Genomic DNA, 27,192 nt, shown 5'->3' on the forward strand with positions numbered 1-27,192 from the left:
GATAACGGTCACCTCCTGGCAAATCCCTACCAGCTCTCCCTATACTGCTATGCCCACGTTCAGACCCTTAAGGTGGGAATAACGTGTCCTCATGCGTGGGCTGAAAATACCCTAAAATTCCTAAGATGGTGAAAGGGGAATAGAGGCAGCCTGCTCCCTCAGAACCTGGAGGGGACAGGTGTCTCTCTAACAGCCTAGACAGCAAACCACCAGATAACAAAAAAACAGCTTATCTTTTCTGAGCAGGAACAGCCAATCCTTCCTTCCTTGCTTTCACAGAGACAGACAGAAGCTATAACCCGCACGGAACACTGGGAGTGGGTGGTGTAATTTAAACCAATGACCCCACCCAGTGCACCTGAAGGGAGGCGGATCTAGCTCGATTCCAAAACAAAAGACTAGACACGTGCTGCTAATCTGGCAGACCTCCGCACGTAGCCCTAGCAGGGCATGACATTGTGTTAGTAAGCACTTCTCCTTTGCAGAGATAATCCATCTCACCTCACAGGTGTGGCATATCAAGGTGCTGATTAGACAGCATGAATATTGCACAGGTGTACCTTAGACTGCCCACAATAAAAGACCACTCTGAAATGTTCACAGTTTTGTCTTACTGGGGGAGGGGGGGCAGAAAACCAGTCAATATCTGGTGTGGCCACCATTTGCCTCACGCAGTGCAACACATCTCCGTCGCATAGAGTTGACCAGGTTGTTGATTGTGGCCTGTGGAATCTTGGTCCACTCCTCTTCAATAGCTGTGCGAAGTTGCAGAATATTGGCAGGAACTGGAACACGCTGTTGTATACGCCAATCCAGAGCATCCCAAACATGCTCAATGGGTGACATATCCGGTGAGTATGCTGGCCATGCAAGAACTGGGATGTTTTCAGCTTCCAGGAATTGTAATATGGGACCATACATCATCATGCTGCAACATAAGGTGATAGTTGTGGATGAATGGCACAACAATGGGCCTCAGGATCTTGTCACGGTATCTCTGAGAATTTAAAATACCATCAATAAAATGCACCTTTGTTCGTTGTCGATAACATACGCCTGCCCATACCATAACCCCGCACCTACAAGGAGAACAGAGCAGAGAAAGTGGAGGAGGGCGCACTGCGCATGCGCAGCCGCCCTCTGTTCATTTCTATCGAGCCGCCGAAAATAGCCGAGCGCTAGCTCGGCTATTTCCGTCGCCCCATAGAAATGAATGGGAGCGTTGGCCGCGCATGTGCGGTGCACTCCTATTCACTTCAATGGGAGAGGCGGGGAGCTGTGCCTGGTGGTGGTCGGACCATGGGAAACCCGGGGTCCTCCAGCCACAACTCTCCCCGGCTCCGTTCTCGTTGTAGGTGCGGGTCCCAGAGGTGGGACCCGCACCTATCAGACAATGGGGGCATATCCTTGCGATATGCCCCCATTGTCTAAGATGGGATAACCCCTTTTAAGACATTGGAACTTGAGATCGGTTTGCTAAAAAGAACCTGATGACATTCATACAGAGATGGAAAATCAGAAGCAACATTTATTGGACTTATATTCCGTTGTGGAGGACACTATCGTCACAACCAACTAACATTCAAAGTTATTGACTCTCTAAATAAATCTTTGTGAGAATGAGGGACAATTTAACCGAGAACTCATATTCCCAGGAGTGCATTGATCCTAACCATCCAAGCGATGCGTTGGAAGCAATTTTTTAGAAAGACTTTAGCAAAGCACTGAATGGAACATTACAAACTGAGTACAAACATCCCGGTTCTTGAGGAACCCATATGAAAAAACCTCTCTCATTCATATCATTGGGGGACTGTCATGCCCTGCTCAGGTTATGTGCGGAGTTCTGCCAGGTTAGCAGCACGTGTGTCGTTTTTTTTGTTTGTTTTGAGTTTGGAGTTGAGCTGTATCCGCCTCCCTTCAGATGCACTGGGTGGGGTCATTTGTGTGAGTTTAATATACGCCCCTTCCCAGTGTCCTGTGTGGGCTATAGCTTCTATCTTGCTCTAAAGAAAGGTGGATTTGCTGTTTCTGCTCTGCTACAAAGATAAGTTGGTTTTGGTTTCCTTCAGCCTTAGGCACGGGGGCACGTTTATTCCCACCTTTAGGGTCTGAACGTGGGTACAGAAGTCCAGGGAGAGGTGGTAGGGAATTGTCAGGAGGTGACCTTTATCCCCAGCTTCTGGCCTAGATGCTTCTTTTGAGGTTATCTATGTGTTTATTGTATCTTGTATCCTACCCACCGTGACATTATAACCCACCGATACCTAGACTGCCATTTCTCTGCTGCTTTGAGATGGAGTCAATTGATGCGTTAGTTGATCGCATGCAGGGATTATCTCTAGAGGTTGCTGATCTGCGTAATTCTGTTGCACGGTGTCAGAATGCTCTGGCATCAAGTGCTATAGGGGGAAGTCAAATTTATGGGGAGCCTAGAGTCGCTCTCCGATAGATTTTCAGGGGGTGTGGATGACTTTATCTGCTTTAGAGAATCATGCAAGCTGTATTTTCAGCTGCGGCCGTCTTCATCTGGTGACGAGAGTCAGAGAGTAGGGATAATCATATCCCTGCTTAAAGGGGACGCGCAGTCCTGGGCCATCTCTCTGCCGACCGGTTCTCTGGCCCTCCGGTCGGTGGATGAATTTTTTAAAGCCTTGGGATTCATTTATGATGACCCAGATCGGGTCTCGATGTTGGAATCTAAGTTGCGTAATTTACTACAAGGAAAACGTACTGCAGAGGCATACTGCGTTAAGTTTAGGAGATGGGCTATGAAGTCTGGAATGACCCCGCGCTACGTAGTCAGTTTTGTCAGGGGTTGTCTGAGAAATTGAAAGATGCCCTCGCTTTTTATGAGTATCCGGATACGTTGAAGAATGCTATGTCTTTAGCAGTACAGTTAGATATACGCATTAGAGAGAGGTGTAAGGTTCCTTCCGCGCGAGGGATCCCTTCTGGGAGTGGTTTCGTCTCACCGGTTCCTCAGGGTAATATGACATGTAATTCTGGGGTAGGGGAGGATTCCATGCAGCTGGGTCAGGTGTCTTTCCGTTCTGGTAATAGGAACTTTAGGAGGTTGCATAAGCTATGTTATTACTGTGGAGAAAGTGGTAATTTTGTTTATGCTTGTCCTTTTGTTAAACCACAAGTTGATAATAAAGAACCACAAAGAGGTTTACATAAAGAAGAAAAAAAAAACATCCCTGACTCTTGGTAGTGTGAATGGGGTGTCGGAGCAAGCAGGTATGTAATCTCCCTGCAATTCTCATTTTCTCCTTTCAGCTATGGTGGCGCTAGACTCAGGAAAATTTAATTTTGAAGTATTCATTGACAGTGGTGCTGGGGTAAACCTTATTGATGTTCTTTTTTTTTTTTTTCAAAATCTGGGCTTAAAGGGAACCTGTCATGTGGATATTTGATTATAATATAACTAATTATATACAATCATTAACTACTAAAAAGTACCTTAGATGTATTCACTTACTGGTGTGACAGATGGTTACCTCATAATATACACACAAAGATGCCACATGCTAATGAGCTGATTTGAGTCCAGCGTGATGTTATTGAGTCCAGCATTTATTTAATTCAGAGATATAGCCACTCCCCTGCCCACCTGCTGCTGATTCATGTGGAAAATATCTGTCAATCAGCAGCAGGTAGGCAGGGAGAGTCAGGAGCTCATAAATATTCATGACTCATCATTATCAGCTGGAGCTTTTCAATACAAGATGTTGGCAGATTTGACTGGGTGTCACGAGGGTGTCAAGAACCACGCCTGACTCCGTTACACCCGGGGTCAGGAAGTCGCAGCAGGTGGCTGCGCGCTCTATGTAGAAAGATAGGGCTGTTTCTTTATGGTAGCTTTCTGGGTTTGCTTTGCAACCCTTTTTGGCTCACTCAGGGATCCGTAGCTCCTTCTCCTCAGCTGTTCCTTGTCAAGCACTCCCAACCTCCTTATATTCCCCTCTCCCACTTCTCTGGTTGCCAGATATAGAGCTTCCTGCCTGGACTTCTATACTGACCCACTGGAGCTGTGTTGCTGCGTTCCCTGGTTGTTGTTCCAGAACGTTACCCTCCGGATTCCTGTTGGGCCTTTGTGGTCTGCTGTTGTCGCCCACCTGAGATTATATTTTTGTCTGTATTGTCTGTCCTCTCCTTGGTGTTTTCCTCTTAGTGTCAGTGGTGCGGACTAGTGATCCCACCGCCCCGTTCACTACCTAGGGCTCATCTTAGGGAAAGCCAGGGTTTAGGCACGTGATCGGCATACGGGTGAGGAACCCGTCTAGGGACGTCAGGGCAGTCAGGTGCCAGCCGCAAGGTGAGTCAGGGGTCACCACCTTTCCCTCTCCCTTGGGCAGGGCCTTCCCTTTTCCCTCCCTTTGCGTGACGCCGGTAATGACATTATATCTGGCCCTTATTTTGTGTAGGTAAAAAAAAACAAAAAACACTTTTTTTTACCTACTTAGAATCCAGTATGGATCCAATTGCTGCTTTGTCAAAGCAATGTCATGGCCTGTCTTTGGAGGTGGCAGGATTGAAGGCGTCGGTCCTCCAGCAACAGCAGCAATTGCAACAGACCGCAAGCCCAGCGGTAACCAGGTTGTTGCGGAACCCAAGGTTGCTCTTCCTGACAGATTTTCTGGGGGAAGGGACAGGTTTGTGACATTCCGTGAGGCCTGTAAATTATATTTTAAGCTGCGCCCTTACTCCTTTGGTAATGAAGAACAGCGGGTGGGGGTTGTTATTTCCCTGCTGCAGGGGGACCCGCAATCCTGGGCGTTCTCTTTACCCACTGATTCCCAGGCTCTCCGGTCAGTGGATGAATTTTTTGGGGCCTTGGGTCTCATATATGACGACCCTGACCGAGTCGCACTGGCTGAATCAAAATTACGGAGACTCCTACAGGGAGAGCGGCCAGTAGAGGAGTATTGCTCTGAGTTCCGTAGGTGGGCTACAGATACCCAGTGGAACGACCCGGCTCTCAGGAGTCAGTTCTGCTCTGGGTTATCCAAAAGGGTTAAGGATGCGCTTGCGCTGTATGAGACCCCCTTTTCCCTTGATGCGGTTATGTCCCTTTCTATCCGAATAGACAGACGTCTTAGGGGCAGATTGAAAAACCCGGAGCAATTGGTAACCCCTCCCAAGCAGCAGTTAGTCCCCAGGCTGTGTGGAGGATGTCAGCCGGGGGGTATATGTTTCCTCCATACGAACATCGCAATTTGTGTTGCCAGCGGTTGTGGTTTTTGGCGTTAAGACGGAGACTATTTCTTTTTTTCTAGACAGTGGATCAGGAGTAAATTTGATAGATGCCCATTTTGCCCACACTATGGGTTTGTCTCTCTGTATGCTACAGAGACCTATTCCCATTTTCGCTATTGATTCTGCTCCTCTGTCTCAGAGAAACCTCACTCACATTGTCCATAACTTACACCTTCGGGTAGGGGACCACCATAACGAGATGCTTTCATGTTATGTTCTGGAGGGGCTTCCCACTCCGGTCGTGCTGGGCCTTCCCTGGTTGGTAGCGCACAATCCAGTGGTGGATTGGCAGGCCAGGGAGATATTGGAGTGGAGTGAGCATTGCAGAGAAAATTGCTTAAATAGCAATTGCTTAGTCGCCTCCATAGCTACCCTACCTACATTTGTTTCGGACTTTGAGGACGTTTTTTTCTGAAAAGGGTTGTCAGAAGTTACCACCTCACCGTCCTTATGATTGCCCGGTTAACCTTATTCCCGGTGCAAAATTACCCAAGACCAGGTTATATAATCTTTCGGGTCCGGAGAGACAAGCCATGAAAGATTATATCTCCGAGAGCTTGGCTAAGGGACACATCAGACCCTCTTCTTCACCCGTGGCTGCAGGGTTTTTCTTAGTTAAAAAGAAAGATGGGGGCCTGCATCCTTGCCTAGATTTTCTCGAATTAAACCAGATAACCATCCGAGACCCATACCCTCTTCCTCTCATTCCTGACCTGTTTAATCAGATTGCGGGTGCTAGGTGGTTCTCCAAACTTGATCTTAGGGGGGCCTACAATCTGATTCGTATTAAGGAGGGGGATGAGTGGAAGACAGCTTTTAACACCCCTGAGGGGCATTATGAAAATCTAGTCATGCCTTTCGGTCTGACAAATGCTCCTGCTGTTTTCCAACATTTCGTTAATGACATTTTTAGTCATCTTATCAGCAGGTTTGTGGTAATATACCTAGATGATATTTTAATTTATTCGTCTGATCTGAAAACACATGAGGTGCATGTCAGACAAGTACTGCAGGTCCTACAGACGAATAAATTATATGCTAAAATTGAAAAGTGTGTCTTCGCCGTTCAGGAAATACAATTCCTAGGTTATTTATTATCTGCTTCAGGTTTCCGTATGGATCCTAGGAAGGTCCAGGCAATTTTAGATTGGGATCTTCCTGAGAACCTCAAAGCACTGCAACGATTCTTGGGCTTCGCAAATTTCTATAGAAAATTCATTAAAAATTATTCAGTTATTGTAAAACCCCTTACTGACATGACTAGGAAGGGGACTGATTTTTCTAAATGGTCTATCGCCGCTAAAATTGCTTTTTTCTCTCTAAAAGAGAGGTTTACCTCGGCACCTGTACTAGTCCAACCTGATGTCTCCCAGCCTTTTATTGTTGAAGTCGATGCGTCAGAGGTGGGAGTGGGGGCTGTGCTGTCTCAGGGTCCGTCTCCTGGCAAATGGCGTCCTTGTGCTTTCTTTTCTAAAAAACTATCTGCAGCAGAAAAGAACTATGATATTGGCAATTGGGAACTATTAGCTATTAAACTAGCGTTTGAAGAATGGCGTCACTTTTTAGAGGGGGCAATCCACCCTGTCACTGTGATTACGGACCACAAAAACCTTCTGTTCCTCGAATCAGCTAAGTGTCCCACCCCTAGACAAGCTAGGTGGTCGCAATTTTTTACCAGGTTTAACTTTGTTATTACCTATCGTCCTGGGGCGAAAAATACTAAGGCTGATGCATTATCTCGTTGTTTCCCTGAAGGGGGTAATGTGAGTGATCCGGTACCCATTCTACAAAGAGGAGTGGTTGTCTCTGCGGTACACTCTGCTCTGGAGGCGAAGGTGTTAGAGGCCCAGGGGGACGCCCCGGTCTCTTGCCCCTCAGAGAAATTGTTTGTACCATTGAACCTGCGTTTCGAATTATTAAAGGAACATCATAATTCGGCACTTGCTGGGCACCCGGGTAGTAAAGCAACCTTGGAGCTATTGTCTCGTTGTTTTTGGTGGCCAAGGGTGCGTCAGGATGTAATGGATTTTGTGTCTTCTTGTTCTACTTGTGCGCGCGCGAAAGTCTCTCATACACGTCCTGCAGGGTCTTCATTGCCACTTGTCATTCCCAATAGGCCATGGACACATCTGTCAATGGATTTTATCACTGACTTACCTTTGTCTGCGGATAAAACAGTTATTTTGGTAGTAGTGGACAGGTTTAGCAAAATGGTACACTTCATTGCGTTACCCGCACTACCTAATGCTAAGACTCTTGCTCAGGTATTCATCAGTGAAATCGTGAAGCTTCACGGGGTCCCTTCCGATGTTGTTTCGGATCGGGGTACCCAGTTTATTTCTAAATTTTGGAAAGCTTTTTGTTCCCGTTTGGGGGTACACTTGTCATTTTCCTCAGCTTTCCATCCTCAGTCGAATGGACAGACTGAGCGTACCAACCAAAACCTTGAGACATATCTAAGATGTTTTGTGTCTGAAAACCAAGAGTTGTGGTCATCATATTTACCGATAGCTGAGTTTGCCATAAATAATCGTCGTCAGGAATCCACTGGCAAGTCACCATTTCTTGGTGCATATGGTTTTCATCCCCAATTCTGTACTTTCAAAGAGGGGGGGTCTTCTGGGGTTCCCGAAGAGGAACGGTTTTCGTCATCTCTTTCATCGGTATGGCAGAAGGTGCAAGCTAACTTGAAAAATATGGGAGGTAAATACAAATGCATGGCTGATAAGAGACTGTTGCCAGGTCCGGACCTAGGAGTGAATGACTATGTGTGGTTGTCTACTAGGAATATTAAATTAAAGGTTCCCTCTTGGAAACTGGGTCCTAGGTTCATTGGCCCTTACAAAATTGTAGCCATCATTAACCCCGTGGCTTTTCGCCTGGAGCTACCTCAGACTTTTAAAATCCATAACGTCTTTCATAAGTCGTTACTCAAGAAATATGTTCCACCTCTAGAACCGTCACCGCTGCCACCCCCTCCTGTTGTTGTGGATGGTAGTCTAGAGTTTCAGATATCCAAAATTGTTAATTCTCGTTGGGTCCGCCGCTCTCTTCAATATCTGGTGCATTGGAGAGGTTACGGTCCCGAGGAAAGAATGTGGGTTCCTGCGTCTGAGGTAAACGCTGATAGGCTAGTTCGGGCTTTTCATGCCTCTCATCCTGAGAGACCTCGTCCTGAGTGTCCGGAGGCCCCTCGTAGAGAGAGGGGTACTGTCACGAGGGTGTCAAGAACCACGCCTGACTCCGTTTCACCCGGGGTCAGGAAGTCGCAGCGGGTGGCTGCGCGCTCTATGTAGAAAGATAGGGCTGTTTCTTTATTAGAGCTTGCTGGGTGTGCTTTGCAACCCTTTTTGGCTCACTCAGGGATCCGTAGCTCCTTCTCCTCAGCTGTTCCTTGTCCAGCACTCCCAACCTCCTTATATTCCCCTCTCCCACTTCTCTGGTTGCCAGATATAGAGCTTCCTGCCTGGACTTCTATACTGACCCACTGGAGCTGTGTTGCTGCGTTCCCTGGTTGTTGTTCCAGAACGATCCCTGTTGGGCCTTTGTGGTCTGCTGTTGTCGCCCACCTGGGATTATATGTTTGTCTGTATTGTCTGTCCTCTCCTTGGTGTTTTCCTCTTAGTGTCAGTGGTGCGGACTAGTGATCCCACCGCCCCGTTCACTACCTAGGGCTCATCTTAGGGAAAGCCAGGGTTTAGGCACGTGATCGGCGTACGGGTGAGGAACCCGTCTAGGGACGTCAGGGCAGTCAGGTGCCAGCCGCAAGGTGAGTCAGGGGTCACCACCTTTCCCTCTCCCTTGGGCAGGGCCTTCCCTTTTCCCTCCCTTTGCGTGACGCCGGTCATGACACTGGGTCAATTAAAGAAAGTGACCCAGCATTTTGCTAAGAGAATCAGTCACTTATTTATGTTGCCCTTAGTTAGGACACCATAAAACTGATGACAGGTTCCCTTTAAGTACTTGCACTTTAGAAAGAGAGATTCCGGTGTTCGCAATTGATTCTTCCCCTCTTTCTCAAAGGAGTCTCACTCATATTGCTCATGATATTCAGTTAAGGGTGGGTGATTCACATGTTGAGATCATTTCTTGTTTTGTCATGAAGGACTTGCCCGCTCTTATGGTCTTAGGTTTACCGTGGTTGATGAAACATAACCCTACTATAGATTGGCAGGCAAGGCAGATCATTGGTTGGAGTGAATTTTGTTCGGACAGTTGTCTTGGTGCATCTATCTCAGGGGTGTCTACTACGGTTCTACCTCAGTATCTCTCAGATTTTTCGGATGTCTTTTCGGAGGGTGGGGCTTAGGGGTTGCCTCCCCATCGTGAATATAATTGTCCAGTTAATCTCATCCCAGGGGCTAAGTTGCCAAAGTCTCGGCTATACAATCTTTCTCAACCTGAAAGAGAGGTCATGCGGAAGTATATTGCCGAGAGTTTGGAAAAGGGTCATATTAGGCCATCTTAGTCTCCGGTCGCAGTTGGTTTATTCTTTGTAAAAAAAAAAAAAGGATGAATCGCTTAGACCTTGTTTGGATTTCCGGGAGTTGAACCTCATTACGGTCCGTGATCCATATCCCCTTCCATAGCAGTGGTTTAGTCAATTGTTTGTAGTACTCGCCTGATAGGCCGTCGGGGCCAGGGTACTTGCCCGAGGGGAGAGATTTGATCATTTTCTCAATTTTTCCTTCTGAGATGGGGCCGTTAAGGTCATTTAATTGGGCAATAGAGAGTGTAGGGGGGAAGCTTTGGTTAAGAAGTTCTGTACTAGTTCAGGGAAAGACTCTGGTAGTGGGATTTGATCCTTGAGGTTGTACAGTTTTTCATAATAAGATCGAAATTGATCTGCTATGTCCCTGGGATCTATGAGTTTCCAATTGGTCTGAGGGTGCAGTATGTAGGGTATCTGTGATCGAATGTGTGATGCTTTTAATTTGGAGGCTAATAATTTACCTGCCTTATTACCCTGGGCGTAGTATCTGGACTTTGTACGTGAAAGGGCTTTTTCATAGTTAAACAATAGGAGTGTTCTCAATCTATCTCTCTCAGCTGTTATCTCCGCCGAGATTGCAGCAGTCGGTTTTAGTTTATTGCTCTAGTTTAGTTAGTATGGTGTTTATATCTTTTTCTCTGGCTTTCTTCACTTGGTGTCCTATTTTAATCAGTAGTCCCCTTACATAAGCTTTGTGAGCTTACCATACGATATATGGGCCAGTTACTGATTTTGCATTGATCGTTATATACTGTGTTAGAGCCTCTGTAATTTCCTGAAAATATTTCTTATAACTCAAGATGAATGTATTATTCCTCCAGATTGGAGCTCTTTGTGTCTGGTGTTGTTCCTTTACAGATAGTGTGATTGGAGCATGGTCTGATCATTTGATGAGGCCTATTGTGGTAGATATTGAGTGAAATAAAATGGTGCAATCCATCCCCTGTGTTTCTACTTTATTACACTGCTAATTGGTCACCTCTGAAAATTGGGATGAAAAATCTGTAATATATATATATATAAGGTGTAAACATAGCCCTAGAGTCATACAACTGCGTCATGTGGAAAAGATCAGCCACTGGTTAAAACAAGAATGTCTCCAATTACTGATAGCAACCAGAGATCTGGAAAATAGTCAGAAATTTAAGTACAAAATATATCTAAGTTATATCACTTATCATTATACCATTAGGGGAACTACAAGCCCCAGCATGCCAACCAAAGATTTAGTGATATTACATAGGGCCAGTAGTGACGTGCTAGATGACTATCACCTCCATAACGGATTATATAAGCAGTGGGGTTATACCTGCAAAGTGGATCTGGAGCACGCTCAGCAGGTGTAGTGCCAGGCTGGCGGTTAGGTTCTCATGCTGCATATTTCGGAAGAGCTTCGTCAGTATCGTAAAAGGTGGCAGCAGTGCTGGCTCAGCAGTCAGTCTGGATGGGCCGGCCATGTGGACTCCCTGATGCTTGTACTCTTCACATGTTGCATCAGGGACTGGCATGATAAAGCTGCCCTGGCATACAAACCCCACCAGCCGACGTACAATATACCACCACAGAAAGAAAAAATGTTGGGCACAAAGCAACCTGCATGGATTTTGTTGTACTTGGTCAGGAACCTAACCACTCCCTTTAAATATGTAAACCCCATCATCCGCATGAGTGGAAACATCACATCACTATCTCAGGGTCAGGCATCGCTTTTTCAGTCAGGGAGAAGTTTACACAACTAATATAAATCCATACTTAGGCCCCACCAGCCAATCCAAGGCGATACCAGAACCTCACCAAAAAATACTACCGCACAGCACCAAATACCACAGTGCACACTGCAGACTTTCAAACAGTTCTGATTTTGTGTGTGTGAGGGGGTAGTAACCTGTCCCATAGTGGGTGTTCTAGGCCATTTTAAGGGCATTCCCAAGTGGTCTGAGGGACAAGGCCTACGTGTCCTGGTTTTAATTTTTCAAATGTTGGTACCATCTCCCACCTAACTGGCAGCAGCACCCCCCCCCCCCCCTCCAGAACTGGCAACATATCCTCGTTTCCGCCTCTCCGACCTTGGCAGCAACATTTCCCCCTTTACCCCCAACCCCGCAGTAGCATGTCCCCCTTTAACTCCCGGCAGCAGCATTTCTCCCATTTAGTCAGTCCTCACTGGTAGCAACATAACCCTCTTTTCACCCATCCCCCACTGCTAGTATTTTCCTCTTTCCACGCCCCCCGAAGTACCTCCTCGCGTGTATCTGTCTGCCTGTTGCCAATAAAAAAAAAAAGTTGCTGCAAATTGTCAATAGTATGGGCAGACCACAGTAATGATGGCGGTCATGATGACAGATACAGAATATGTATTCTGAAGACCTTTCACTTCTGATATATGAGATACCAAACGGGAACTGCCCAGAGGTGAGGCCGGGAGAGAGTACAGGACAGTCCACACCGCAATCCTTTAAAGTACCAAATCGGCAGGCAGAAGAGTGGTCAAAAACGAGCAAAGGTCAGGGCAGACTGCCGGTATTCAGGGAAACATGGGAAGGGGTAACACCTTTAATCACCTCTGGCCCCTTTAAAAAAAAAAAAAAACAACACAGGCAACTGTATCATTTTATTGCTGGATGGTGATCGGCAACAGCTTCTTTATTAAAGCGGCAAACCTTAATAAACCATATTATCAGAGCAGTATGCCAAACGCTGGACTCCCAGCGGGCAAGTTAAACCGTAATCATCAGAGCGGTATGCCCACCGCTGGACTCCCAGCAGGCAAGTTAAACCGTAATCATCAGAGCAGTATGCCCACAGCTGGACTCCCAGCGGGCAAGCACGCCATCTGCTCCCACCATATCTCTGCTGTACTCAAATGCCGCCAGCTGTGACTTCATAAACTCAACCAAGATTTGCAGCTCTCCAAAGCCAAAATCATCGGAGCGATATCCAAACTGCTGGACTCCCAGCGGGGGATCTGAAGAAATAGAAAAAAACAACACAGAATAACCAAGCATCCATAAATGATCATAACCGCGCACCTCGACCCGCCTCTCAATGAAAACCGCCAAAGGGAGGGAGGGCCAATTTTTGCTTCCACTTGCAAGAGGAAGTGCTGGAACGAGGGGAGGGGTATATGTACCTTCAGGATTCCTGAACCGCCCCCATCCTGTCTAAGGAGGTTACACCAGAGAATTAACCCCTTAACGGCCAACCTAATCTACCACCTGCTTAAACCTTACATGACGGGGCCAGATCCCAGAATGACCTAAAGGGGGAATGGGGGGAGGACCATCAGTCCCTAAGCACCCTCCCTATATAGTCAGGCGCTTGCCAGGCAGCAAACTGTCATAGTCATATAACAGGCCAATAAGTCAGGGCAGGCAGCAAACAATCATAGTCCAAAAAACAGGCCGAGGTCAGGGCAGGCAGCAGGCAAAAAACGTCATCCATTAGTCAAGCCGAGGTCAAAACCGAAAAGTAAATCCGAATATCAGCTGTGTGCTCAGATGGCACTCGCACGCTGCAGGGGGTGCCATCACTACAGTTTTCCCGTGATATTCTCTGAAGTGGTAGATGACATCATGGGTAAAGGTGTACCTGACATATTCTCCCTCATGAGTCACATAGGACATCTGATCATCCACCAATGGTCTAGTCAGCATGGCTATCATGATCTTCCGAGACTCATAACCGTCAGAAAGCCATTGTGAGACGTTAGTCAGCTGTCTCGCAGTGACCTTAACGTGCGGTGGTAGGGCTTAAGGCGCACTGCGGACTCTATGTTATTTTTGCTGCTGGTCCTCTCTGGGTTGGTATCTCACAGGCAGATGGTTTCCTGGTCAATGAGGGATGGGTCTGTTCCTTAACTGGTGTTATGGTGGGTTCTGGTACCTGATGTTCCAATATCTCTACCTCTGCCACACAGGTGTTATCGGCAGTTGGTCGTGCTGGTGGTAGCGGTGGTCCACCCTGCAGCCTAAGGTATCGGCCAGGTTCCTGTCTAGGTGTTGCAAACAGTGTTGTAAAATCTGGCATGATACCTTCTAATCCTGCTGTAAGGCGTCCAAAATAGCCGATGGGTTTTGGCTTCTAGGTGTACTGGGGCCTCCGGGAACGATGGAGATGTCTCTGGGCCTGGAGTTTTCCTCCAGCCCCAGTAGCAGCCAATTAGAATAAATAAATAATTCATTAACCAATAAATCAGTCCATTTAACCAGTAAAATCAGAATCCACTCAGCTGTAGCAGAGTGATAAACCCCACTAATTAAGCATGCAACATGAATTAAACAATTGTTTAGAGGGAGGGCGGGTGCAGATCAAGGTCCTCTTGAAACTGGCACCTAGCACAGCTAAATGCTGCATTATAAAGGTGTCAGTTTCCCGCCACCACAACAAATCAGGATCCTGGATTTCTCCCCCAGCAACTGATGACAGCCAATCAGGAGAGACCTGGACACTTCACCTAGGACCGCTTCAATACAGATCCAACCGGTCTTCTTTACTCAGGTAAAATTCCTCCTGAGGTAGATTTTACCTGATAAAATACAAAAGGGGGGGGGGGGGGGGGGAAGAGAGAGACAAATACCCCAAAACATATATCTAAAACCCTAAAGGTGTATGTGCCCCCATGTGTCCCCCAAGCTAGGCGCTCTGGGGAACCTATACATGGAGGCACACTGCACCCATCAAACGACAGAATAAGTTACATACCTAAATTATTAAATAAAAACCGAGTTTGGAATGAAAAGGCTGCAATGCTTTATGATGAGTTACCCATTAAATTACCATAACATCCATTACTCACTCAATAAATTTGAATAAATAAATAATTCATTAACCATTAAATCAGTCTATTTAATTATTAAAACCACAATCCACTCAGCTGTAGTCGAGTGATAAACCCCACACGCCAAGCCTTAAAAAGGCTTCGCCGAAGGCCTGCGCCGAATGAACACAGGCGCGCGATTTTTGAAATGCTGACAGGGCCGGCCGGAGGAGGAGACCGCGGCTGGCCCTGTCAATCAACCGGACGAGGGGGCGTTTTTTTGCGCCGGCTACCAGCAATTTACATATTATAAAAGTTTGTTTTCAGAAGAAACTGCTGAAGGAAAGTAAGTAAGAGCATTATATTTTCATATATCGCAGTATAAGGAATCTTCTGTGCCCAGAACACATACAAGTGGCCAATAATCAAAACAATTATATGACTTCCTAAAAAAATTGAAAATGATTTAGTCTGGTGATATTAAGTCCAGTCTAACATACAATCTAGCTCTATGAGAATCCCAACGCCCTATCCTTCTAATAGCCGCTTCATCTAACCCGCACCTAGCTGCCTCAGTTGCTGCACTAATTCTAAAAGAATGCAAATACATTTTGAAAGCGCTTAGACCAAGATCAGACAAACACTTCTTAAGTAACTTAGGGGGGAGACATTGCTATAACTTATGTTATACAGGTGCTTGTGGTAAAAAAAAAAAAAAAAAACATTAAAGGGGTTATCTTGGATTTTGATACTGATTGCCTATCCCCAGGATAGGTAATTAATATCAGATCAGCGAGGGCTCAGCTCCTGGCATCCCCACCAATCATCTGGAGAGGCTGCTGCGCTAAGGAACCAAGCACAGAGCCTTCCAATGTATAGCAGCTGTGCTCGGTATTGCAGCTCAGCCCCTTGCACTTCAATGGAACTGATCAGCAACCTTCAGCACTCCAGCTGCCGTGAAACTACAACTCCCAGCGTGCATACATACTTGGCTGTTCTTGTAATTCCTATAGAAGTGAAAGGAGGATTGTGGGGGTTGTAGTTTCTGGAGGTTGCTGATCCCTGACCTAGGCCATGTGACCGATGTATGATGACGTCACTGGCCTAAGAAGAGGCCTCTTCAAATAGCTGATCAGCAGGGGTTCCGGAACTTAACCTCCACTGATCAGATATTGATTATTGATCCTCAGGATATGTCCTGAATATCTGATCAGTAGTATAATACGTACGATCAGTACAGCCCTGTCTGCCATCATCCAACTGCTGCTACGTGTGTACTGTATACAGATTGGAGAAGGTTCTGCTTTGTCCAAGTGACATGATCATGCCGTGTCTGTGTGCCTAGGGATACGGCCACATGGCCCCCGCGCGGCCATGAAACTGGCTGTTTCACCCGGAACATTAGTGGCATATTGCTGGGATATAAAAACAAAAAAATGGCTGCACACCGTTATATATACAAACAATCGAGCTAAGAAATGGGGGTCATTCTAGATAAAAGTGGTACAATACCGACTATAAATGAGTAATGGAAGCTCTTAGCGCGCACTTATAGTCGGTATTGTACCACTTTTATCTAGAATGCCCCCATTTCTTAGCTCGATTGTTTGTATATATAACGGTGTGCAGCCATTTTGTTTTTTGTAATTCTGTTTGCTTCATGGATATGCACCTGTGATTCTGAAGGTTCTAGTCTAAATTTTCTTGCAATATTACTAGGATATGCCACCAATGTCAGCTAGGTGCAGGTCCCACTTCTGGGACCCACACCTATGTCTAGAACAAAGCTTCTAAAGAGAAAGAGAGCGCACAGCGCATGTGCAGCCGCCCGCCATTCATTTTTCTGGGAGCACCAAAAGTAGCTGAGCTGTTCCATAAAAATAAATGGAGAGCTGCTACGCATGTGCGGTGCACACAAACAAACTTTGAGCACTCTGTTCAAGAGATAGGTGTGGGTCTCAGAGGTGGGACCCTCGCCTAGCGATATGCCAGCAATGTTCCAGGTGAGACAACCCCTTTAATAATGAACACCAAATAAACATTTTGTCTGTAATGAATTAATTTGATCCCGCTGCAGCTTTCATAACTGTGCAGTATTCGGCCGCCACGAGTCAGTTGTTCTTTGTGGTTCATTGCCCCTTACAAATATTGCAGTATTCACATGCTGCACATTTGTTGCAAATAAATTCTGGAACTGTCCCATGCATCTGAATGGGGCTTAGAGAAATCCACGTGCTCGGTGCAAAAACATTTCCATTCAGATATAGTAAGTGCAGCGGACTTCCAGTTGCAGGAATTCCTGTGACATCTAAATATACCCTGTGGTTGTGTTCACGCAGATAAAATCCATATGAGCAAAATAATTGGCAGATCAGTAGGCTTTATTAGCAGAGATAACATCACCAAATAACGCCAGCTATTTTAGCCCTTTGCCATTGATTAACACCAGGGACCCCCACCCGATCAGCTGTTTTAGAAGGCAGCTCGCAGTGGCGGCGTGGACATCTCCAGCTTTTCCTAGTCCATGTGACGTCACATTCATTAGTCACATGGCTTAGGTGCAGATCAGCCCCATTTAAGTGAATGGGGCTCGGCTACAATACCAAGCACAGCAGCTATACAATGTACAGCGCTGTGCAGAGAGCTACTGCGACTGCGAGTGCTGCCGCCTTCTCAAACATCTGATCAGCGGAGGTTCCTGCAGTGGGCCTGCCCCCCCTCCCCTATAGGCAGCTCTGCAAGTGGTGGCTGGTCACTTTCTAGGACAGGTTACTGGTGGCCATTTTAAATCATTCCCTTTTAACAACTTTAACCCCGCTAGCTAAAACCCCCTTAATGACCAGGCCACTTTTTACACTTCAGCACTACACTACTTTCATCGTTTATCGCTCGGTCATGCAACTTACCGCCCAAATGAATTTTACCTCCTTTTCTTCTCACTAATAGAGCTTTCATTTGGTGGTATTTTATTGCTGCTGACATTTTTACTTTTTTTGCTATTAATCGAAATTTAACTATTTTTTTGCAAAAAAAATGACATTTTTCACTTTCAGCTGTAAAATTTTGCAAAACAAACGACATCCATATATAAATTTTTCGCTAAATTTATTGTTCTACATGTCTTTGATTAAAAAAAAATGTTTGGGCAAAAAAAAATGGTTTGGGTAAAAGTTATAGCGTTTACAAACTAAGGTACAAAAATGTGAATTTCCGCTTTTTGAAGCAGCTCTGACTTTCTGAGCACCTGTCATGTTTCCTGAGGTTCTACAATGCCCAGACAGTAGAAACACCCCACAAATGACCCCATTTCGGAAAGTAGACACCCTAAGGTATTCGCTAATGGGCATAGTGAGTTCATAGAACTTTTTATTTTTTGTCACAAGTTAGCGGAAAATGCTGCTTTTTTATTTTTATTTTTTTCCTTACAAAGTCTCATATTCCACTAACTTGCGACAAAAAATAAAATATTCTAGGAACTCCCCATGCCCCTCACGGAATACCTTGGGGTGTCTTCTTTCCAAAATGGGGTCACTTGTGGCGTAGTTATACTGCCCTGGCAATTTAGGGGCCCATATGTGTGAGAAGTACTTTGCAATCAAAATGTGTAAAAAATGGCCTGCGAAATCCGAAAGGTGCACTTTGGAATATGTGCCCCTTTGCCCACCTAGGCTGCAATAAAGTGTCACACATCTGGTATCGCCGTACTCAGGAGAAGTTGGGGAATGTGTTTTGGGGTGTCATTTTACATATACCCATGCTGGGTGAGAGAAATATCTTGGCAAAAGACAACTTTTCCCATTTTTTTATACAAAGTTGGCATTTGACCAAGATATTTATCTCACCCAGCATGGGTATATGTAAAATGACACCCCAAAACACATTCCCCAACTTCTCCTGAGTACGGCTATACCAGATGTGTCACACTTTATTGCACCCTAGGTGGGCAAAGGGGCACATATTCCAAAGTGCACCTTTCGGATTTCGCAGGCCATCTTTTACACATTTTGATTGCAAAGTACTTCTCACACATATGGGCCCCTAAATTGCCAGGGCAGTATAACTACGCCACAAGTGACCCCATTTTGGAAAGAAGACACCCCAAGGTATTCCGTGAGGGGCATGGCGAGTTCCTAGAATTTTTTATTTTTTGTCACAAGTTAGCGGAAAATGATGATTTATTTTATTTTATTTTTTTCCTTACAAAGTCTCATATTCCACTAACTTGCGACAAAAAATAAAATATTCTAGGAACTCCCCATGCCCCTCACGGAATACCTTGGGGTGTCTTCTTTCCAAAATGGGGTCACTTGTGGCGTAGTTATACTGCCCTGGCAATTTAGGGGCCCATATGTGTGAGAAGTACTTTGCAATCAAAATGTGTAAAAAATGGCCTGCGAAATCCGAAAGGTGCACTTTGGAATATGTGCCCCTTTGCCCACCTAGGGTGCAATAAAGTGTGACACATCTGGTATAGCCGTACTCAGGAGAAGTTGGGGAATGTGTTTTGGGGTGTCATTTTACATATACCCATGCTGGGTGAGATAAATATCTTGGTCAAATGCCAACTTTGTATAAAAAAATGGGAAAAGTTGTCTTTTGCCAAGATATTTCTCTCACCCAGCATGGGTATATGTAAAATGACACCCCAAAACACATTCCCCAACTTCTCCTGAGTACGGCTATACCAGATGTGTCACACTTTATTGCACCCTAGGTGGGCAAAGGGGCACATATTCCAAAGTGCACCTTTCGGATTTCGCAGGCCATTTTTTACACATTTTGATTGCAAAGTACTTCTCACACATATGGGCCCCTAAATTGCCAGGGCAGTATAACTACGCCACAAGTGACCCCATTTTGGAAAGAAGACACCCCAAGGTATTCCGTGAGGGGCATGGCGAGTTCCTAGAATTTTTTATTTTTTGTCACAAGTTAGCGGAAAATGATGATTTATTTTATTTTATTTTTTTCCTTACAAAGTCTCATATTCCACTAACTTGCGACAAAAAATAAAAAATTCTAGGAACTCGCCGTGCCCCTCACGGAATACCTTGGGGTGTCTTCTGATCCGATCCATATATCAGTGGATCCGTAAAAATCATACGGACGTCTGAATGAAGCCTTACAGGGGGGTGATCAATGACGGAGGTGATCAGGGAGTGTATATGGGTGATCACCCCTCTGTCATTGATCACCCCCCTGTAAGGCTCCATTCAGACATCCGCATGTGTTTTGCGGATCCGATCCATGTATCAGTGGATCCGTAAAAATCATACGGACGTCTGAATGGAGCCTTACAGGGGGGTGATCAATGACAAGGTGGTAATCACCCATATAGACTCCCTGATCACCCCCCTATCATTGATCACCCCCCTGTAAGGCTCCATTCAGACGTCCGCATGTGTTTTGTGGATCCGATCCATGTATCAGTGGATCCGTAAAAATCATACGGACGTCTGAATGGAGCCTTACAGGGGGGTGATCAATGACGGAGGTGATCAGGGAGTCTATATGGGTGATCACCCCTCTGTCATTGATCACCCCCCTGTAAGGCTCCATTCAGACGCCCGCATGTGTTTTGCGGATCCGATCCATGTATCAGTGGATCCGTAAAAATCATACGGACGTCTGAATGGAGCCTTACAGGGGGGTGATCAATGACGGAGGTGATCAGGGAGTCTATATGGGTGATCACCCCTCTGTCATTGATCACCCCCCTGTAAGGCTCCATTCAGACGTCCGCATGTGTTTTGCGGATCCGATCCATGTATCAGTGGATCCGTAAAAATCATACGGACGTCTGAATGGAGCCTTACAGGGGGGTGATCAATGACAGGGGGGTGATCAGCGAGTCTATATGGGGTGATCAGGGGTGATCAGTGGTTCATATGGGGTTAATAAGTGACAGGGGGGGGTGTAGTGTAGTGTTTTGTGGTACTTTACACAGCTACCTGTGTCCTCTGGTGGTCGATCCAAACAAAAGGGACCACCAGAGGACCAGGTAGCAGGTATATTAGACACTGTTATCAAAACAGCGTCTAATATACCTGTTAGTGGTTAAAAAAATCACATCTCCAGCCTGCCAGCGAGCGATCGCCGCTGGCAGGCTGGAGATCCACTCGCTTACCTTCTGTTCCTGTGAGCGCGCGTGCCTATGTGCGCGCCTTCACAGGAAATCTCGGCCCTCGCGAGATGACGCGTATATGCGTCACTTTGCGCAGTGCTGCCGCCTCCGGACCGCACATCTGCGTTAGGCGGTCCGGAGGTGGTTAAAGCCTCATGCGCACATCCGTGGAACACAGACCGTGAGATACCGGCCTGGATTCCTGCTGAGTGCAGGAGCGCACTGCATCATTGGTTGCTATGACACTGTGCGCTTCGTGACGCTGCTGCTGTACTGTACAGCGGCACGAAGCGCACGGCGTTATAGCAACCACTGCACTCAGCAGGAATCCAGGCCGGTATCTCGCGGTCCATGTTCCACGGACTTGTGCATGAGCCATAAAGGGATTCTGTCACCAGATTTAACCCTATTAAGCTAGCTGATATTAGCACATCGCTAATGCTGAACGGCACAAGATTTCACCTGAGGTAAGGGCTGGCAGACAGATGCGAGCGCTGCCTGGCCCTGTCACTCAGGACTTGGATGGAGATGACAAAGGTGGGAGAACGGAGCCTCTAGGAGCAGGAACAACGCCGCCCCCCCTCCGCTACTAGAGGCTAATTAGCATTTTATAAAAGTTAGATTTCTGGCATAACTGGGGCATAGATTAAAGTAGGAATAGGCTAGTTAGGTTTAGCTGACATTAGCACCTCGCTAATGTCAGCTAGCTTAATAGGGTTAAATCTGGTGATAGAACTCCTTTAAGGCAGGGTTTCCCCACCTCAGTCCTCTGGACCCATCTACCGGTCAGGATTTGAGAGGATCCCACAGAATGAAGACCTGTGGTAAGTCCTGATGCATTGACACTAATTATATCACCTGCTCAATACTAAGGAAATTCTGAAAACATGACCGGTAATTGGGTCCCGAGCAGTGGTGTCGCCAGGGGGGGGGGGGGGCCAGAGGGGGCCACGGCCCCCCCTACATCATGCTGTGCCCCCCCCATGTGCCCCCCCCAACTAAAATGCCCCCCCCAGTGAGCCGCCGCAGCCGGGCACAGCTTCCATTGCGCTCATCTCCATAGTAATCTGCCTGTGCTGCGGCGGTGCAGGGGAGGGAGAGGTGTGTCCCTTCCCCTTCCTCTGATAGGCTGCCGGCCTAGTGCCTGCAGCCTATCAGAGGCTGGCGCAGGCGGCGCGATGACGTAATCGCGCCGCCTGCGCCATACAGCGCGGGACACAGGCCGGAAGAGGGGGGCTTATTACTGGCACGTGATGGGGGGCTTATTACTGGCACGTGATGGGGGCTTATTACTGGCACATTAGGGGGCTCTTGTTACTGGCACATTGGGGGGCTCTTGTTACTGGCTGTGGCACGTTATTGAGGGCACTTATTACTGGCACATTATTGGTGGGCACTATAGGGGCATCTACTAAGGCCACAAAGAAGGAGTGTTTTATATGGGGGGCTCTGTACAGTAGTATTTTATACTGGGACATATTATGGTGGGTACTATGGGGAAGGGGGGAGAGGAGTACTATGGAGTCATCTACGGGGGCACTAAGAAGGGGTATTTTATACTTGAAAATTATGGGGGACACTGAGGGCATCTACTGGGGCATTTTATACTGGTACATTATGGGGGGCACTAGGAGGAAGGGGGAGAGGAGCACTATGGAGGCATTTACTGGGGGCACTATATAGGGGTATTTTATACTGGCACATTATGGGGGACATTAGCTCAACATGGGGGCATAAGCGGGTATTTTTTGCATTGTCACATTATAAGGAGAATTATTACTACTGGGGGGGGGGGCATTATGGTGGGTTTTATTACTCCTCCATGGTTTGACCCCCTAGTATCAGCACCGGCCTCTCCCTGCTCTGCTGTCCCTCTGCCCCTTCTCCAAATCCTTATTATGAAATCTTTAAAACACAACATCAGCTCCGCCGAGCCCCCCGGCCAAAGTGTGGAAGTGGCGTCCGAGATCCCCAAGGGCCAAGCCAAGTAATTGTAAGTGTTCATGTGAAATATGTTTATGTTATAGACATATAGCGTACACTGTGCCACACAATATACAGTATACCTCTACACTGTGCCACACAGTATACCTCTACACTGTGCCACACAGTATACCTCTACACTGTGCCACACAGTATACCTCTACACTGTGCCACACAGTATACCTCTACACTGTGCCACACAGTATACCTCTACACTGTGCCACACAGTATACCTCTACACTGTGCCACACAGTATACCTCTACACTGTGCCACACAGTATACCTCTACACTGTGCCCCACAATATACAGTATACCTCTATACTGTGCCACACAATGTACAGTATACCTCTACACTGTGCCCCACAATATACAGTATACCTCTACACTGTGCCCCACAATATACAGTATACCTCTACACTGTGCCCCACAATATACAGTATACCTCTGCACTGTGCCCCACAATATACAGTATACCTCTACACTGTGCCACACAATATACAGTATACCTCTACACTGTGCCACACAATATACAGTATACCTCTACACTGTGCCACACAATATACCTCTACACTGTGCCACACAATATACAGTATACCTCTACACTGTGCCACACAATATACAGTATACCTCTACACTGTGCCACACAATATACAGTATACCTCTACACTGTGTAGTCTGTTCTATAAGCACCCTTGTTCTGTGGCGGCGGACAGAAAATAATCTGGAAGTGCCCCTCTCGAGACCAGACCCTGGATCCGCCACTGGTCTGGACCGCTCCCAAGGATTGTACATTTCTTCTAAATTTTAATCCGTATCCTCTGACCTGCAGAAATCAGCACTCGCTCGGTAACAACTAACAGGCAGTGCCTGTAGACTGTAGCCTGGCCCTGTTAACGAAGCTAGCCGAGTGGTGTAAGGTTAAGGTACTAGTAGAGATGAGCGGACGCTTAATCCTGATTTAAAGTTAAAGTTACTGCAGGATATGGATTACAGTTTAGAAATGTCAAATGTACACTCCTGTGAGAGGCGGGGAGGGAGAGCTGTGGATTACACTGTTATAGGGAGGGAGATCTGTGGATGACACTGTTATAGGGAGGGAGATCTGTGGATGACACTGTTATGGAGGGGGAAATGGGGATGACACTGTCATGGGGTGGATCTGTGGATGACACATATAGCATAAGATGCTATATACGGTATGTGGCATCCACAGATCCCTCCCCATAGCAGTGTCATCCACAGATCCCCCTCTCTATAAAAGTGTCATCCACAGACAGCAGGACTTTTCTTCCCTGTTGCGGTTTTGGTATTGGGTAAAGTATCGCAGCATTTCTAAGCGTACTTGTGTAAATGTATCGTTGTTATAGCTGCCCCCCTACTTTTGTCCAGGCCCCCAGTGTGCCCCCCCAAAATTTGAAAGCTAGAGACGCCACTGGTCCCGAGGACCAGAGTTGAGATCAAATCTCAGCAAAGGAGGACATACAGAGGACCAGCCGCAGGTCAACAGTCAGTCACCTGGAGCTCTTCTTTAGGTTACCATACAAAATGACAGTGCACATCCCTCCTATCATCTATGGACAGTGTATATGGCCGTGATAAACAGCTGTAGGGGGCGCTATCACTTCTCTACTATCCCCCTGATTTTCATTTTAAATTGCAACTGTTAGGCTACTTTCACACTAGCGTTCGATCGGATCCATTCTGAACGGATCCGCTCATATTAATGCAGACGGTGGCTCCATTCAGAACGGATCCGTCTGCATTATAACTTAGAAAAATTTTCTAAGTGTGAAAGTAGCCTGAGCGGATCTGTTCAGACTTTACATTGAAAGTCAATGGGGGACGGATCCGCTTGAAGATTGAGCCATATGGTGTCATCTTCAAGCGGATCCGTCCCCATTGACTTCCATTATAAGTCGGAACGGATCCGCTCACCTCCGTACGGCCAGGCGGACACCCGAACGCTGCTTGCAGCGTTCAGGTGTCCGCTCACCGAGCAGAGCGGAGGCTGAGCGCTGGCAGACGGATGCATTCTCAGTGGATCCGCCTCCACTGAGAATGCATTAGGGCCAGACGGCTGCGTTCAGGGCCGCTTGTGAGCCCCTTCAAAAGGAGCTCACGAGCGGGCACCTGAATGCAGGTGGGAAAGTAGCCTTAGGCCTCTTTCACACGGGCGTCAGTTTTTTTGCCCGGATAAGAGCCGGGTGCGTTGCGGGAAAATGCGCAATTTTTCAGCGCGGGTGCAAAACATTGTCATGCGTTGCACTCACGTGAGAAAAATCGCACATGTTTGGTACCCAAACCTGAACTTCTAAACAGAAGTTCGGGCTTGGGATTGATGTTCTGAAGATTTGTATAATTTTCCCTTATAACATGGTTATAAGGGAAAATAATAGCATTCTGAATACAGAATGCATAGTAAAACAGCGCTAGAGGGGTTAAAAAAATTTAAAAAAAAATTTAACTCACCTTAGTCCACTTGATCGCGAAGCCGTCACTCCGGTCATCACATGGTACGTCACATGATCTTTTACCATGGTGATTCACCATGGTAAAAGACCATGTGATGACCGGAGTGACGTCATCAAAGGTCCTTAACCTGATTTAATGCAGCAGCTCACCCCAGGTCCTGTTCAGCGCAGAAGAGACACAAGGAGATGCCGTCTTCGCGATCAAGTGGACTTTAAGGTGAGTTAAAAAAAAAATAAAAAAATTTTTTTTTTTTAACCCCTCTAGCGCTGTTTTACTATGCATTCTGTATTCAGAATGCTATTATTTTCCCTTATAACCATGTTATAAGGGAAAATAATAATGATCGGGTCTCCATCCCGATCGTCTCCTAGCAACCGTGCGTGAAAATCGCACCGCATCCGTACTTGCTTGCGGATGCTATGCGATTTTCACGCTTCCCATTCACTTCTATGGGGCCTGCGTCGCGGGAAAATCGGACAATATAGAGCATGCTGCGATTTTCACTCAACGCACAAGTGATGCGTGAAAATCACTGCTCATGTGCACAGCCCCATAGAAATGAATGGGTCAGGATTCAGTGCGGGTGCAATACGTTCACCGCACGCATCGCACCCGCACGGAAAACTCGCCCGTGTGAAAGGGGCCTTAGGAGCACTGGTCATGTGCACTATAGATCCCAGCATGCCTGTATACCATCAGAAGGGATTCAGTTACATGTATAGATTCAGACAATTAAAGCCACAACATCTCCGCTGGCTCCTCATAGCACGGAGAAGATGGAAGAAACACACATTGGGTGCTCAACACCCGCCCTATTGTGCCTGCCGATCCATCCAGATTTCTATCTCCTAACCTACACAGCTAGTGTGGGTTTGGTTGCCCATGGCAACACTGCTCCCTGCAGCAGTGCCCTGTTGCCAAGCTGGGCATTATGACATCACAGGAGCGTTGCCGCTGATCCCTGGAACACTCAGTGAGAGCGGTTAGCCTGAGGCGAGGATATTGGGGAGAGGACAGGTGAGCACGTTTTGCAGATCAAGTGATTTCTTATTTCCCTCCTTTTTTTTTTTTTTCTGTCCCCATCCCCCACCCCTTCCCGCAAACATAATTTCTGGTGTGTTGCGGAAGAGGCAGCAAAATGGCTGCTACGGGGGCTGGAGGAAAACTCCAGCCCTGGAAACATCTCCATTGTTTCCGGAGGCCCCCGTACAGCCAGAAGCCAAGGGGGAAATGTTGCTGCCAAGGGGGGAGGGGTGGAAACGAGAAAATGTTGCCAGTGAGGTGGGAGATGGTACCAATATTAAAAAAATTAAATCCAGGACACGTAGGCCTTGACCCTCAGACCACTTGGGAATGACCTCAAAATGGCACCCACTATGGGACAGGTTTCCCCCTCACACACACAAAATCAGAACTGTTTGAAAGTCTGCAGTGTGCACTGTGGTATTTGGTGCTGTGCGGTAGTATTTTTTGGTGAGGTTCTGGTATCGCCTTGGATTGGCTGGTGGGGCCTAAGTATGGATTTATATTAGTAGCTTCTCCCTGACTGACCCTGAGGTAGTGATGTGGTGTTTCCTCTCATGCGGATGATGGAGTTTACATGTTTATAGGGAGTGGTTAGGGGCCTGACCAAGTACAACAAAATCCATGCGGTGTGCTTTGTGGGGGTATATTGTACGTGGGCTGGTGGGGTTTGTATGCCAGGGCAGCTTTATCATGCCAGTCCCGGATGCAACACGTGAAGAGTACAGGCATCAGGAAGTCCACATGGCCGCCCCGTCCAGACTGACTGCTGAGCCAGCACTGCTGCCACCTTTCACGATACTGAGGAAGCTCTTCCGAAATATGCAGCATGAGAACCTGACCATCAGCCTGAGAGGGGGCATCTCCCTCACCCTGGCACTACACCCGCTGAAACTGCTCCAAATCCACTCTGGAGGTATAACCCCACTGCTTATATAATCCATTATGGAGGTGATAGTCATCTAGCACGTCACTACTGTCCCTATGTAATATCACTAAATCTTTGGTTGGCATGATGGGGCTTGTAGTTCCCCTAATGGTATAATAATAAGTGATATAACTTAGATATATTTTGTACT

Source organism: Bufo gargarizans, chromosome 5 (genome assembly GCF_014858855.1).
Source record: "Bufo gargarizans isolate SCDJY-AF-19 chromosome 5, ASM1485885v1, whole genome shotgun sequence".
NCBI lineage: Eukaryota > Metazoa > Chordata > Amphibia > Anura > Bufonidae > Bufo > Bufo gargarizans.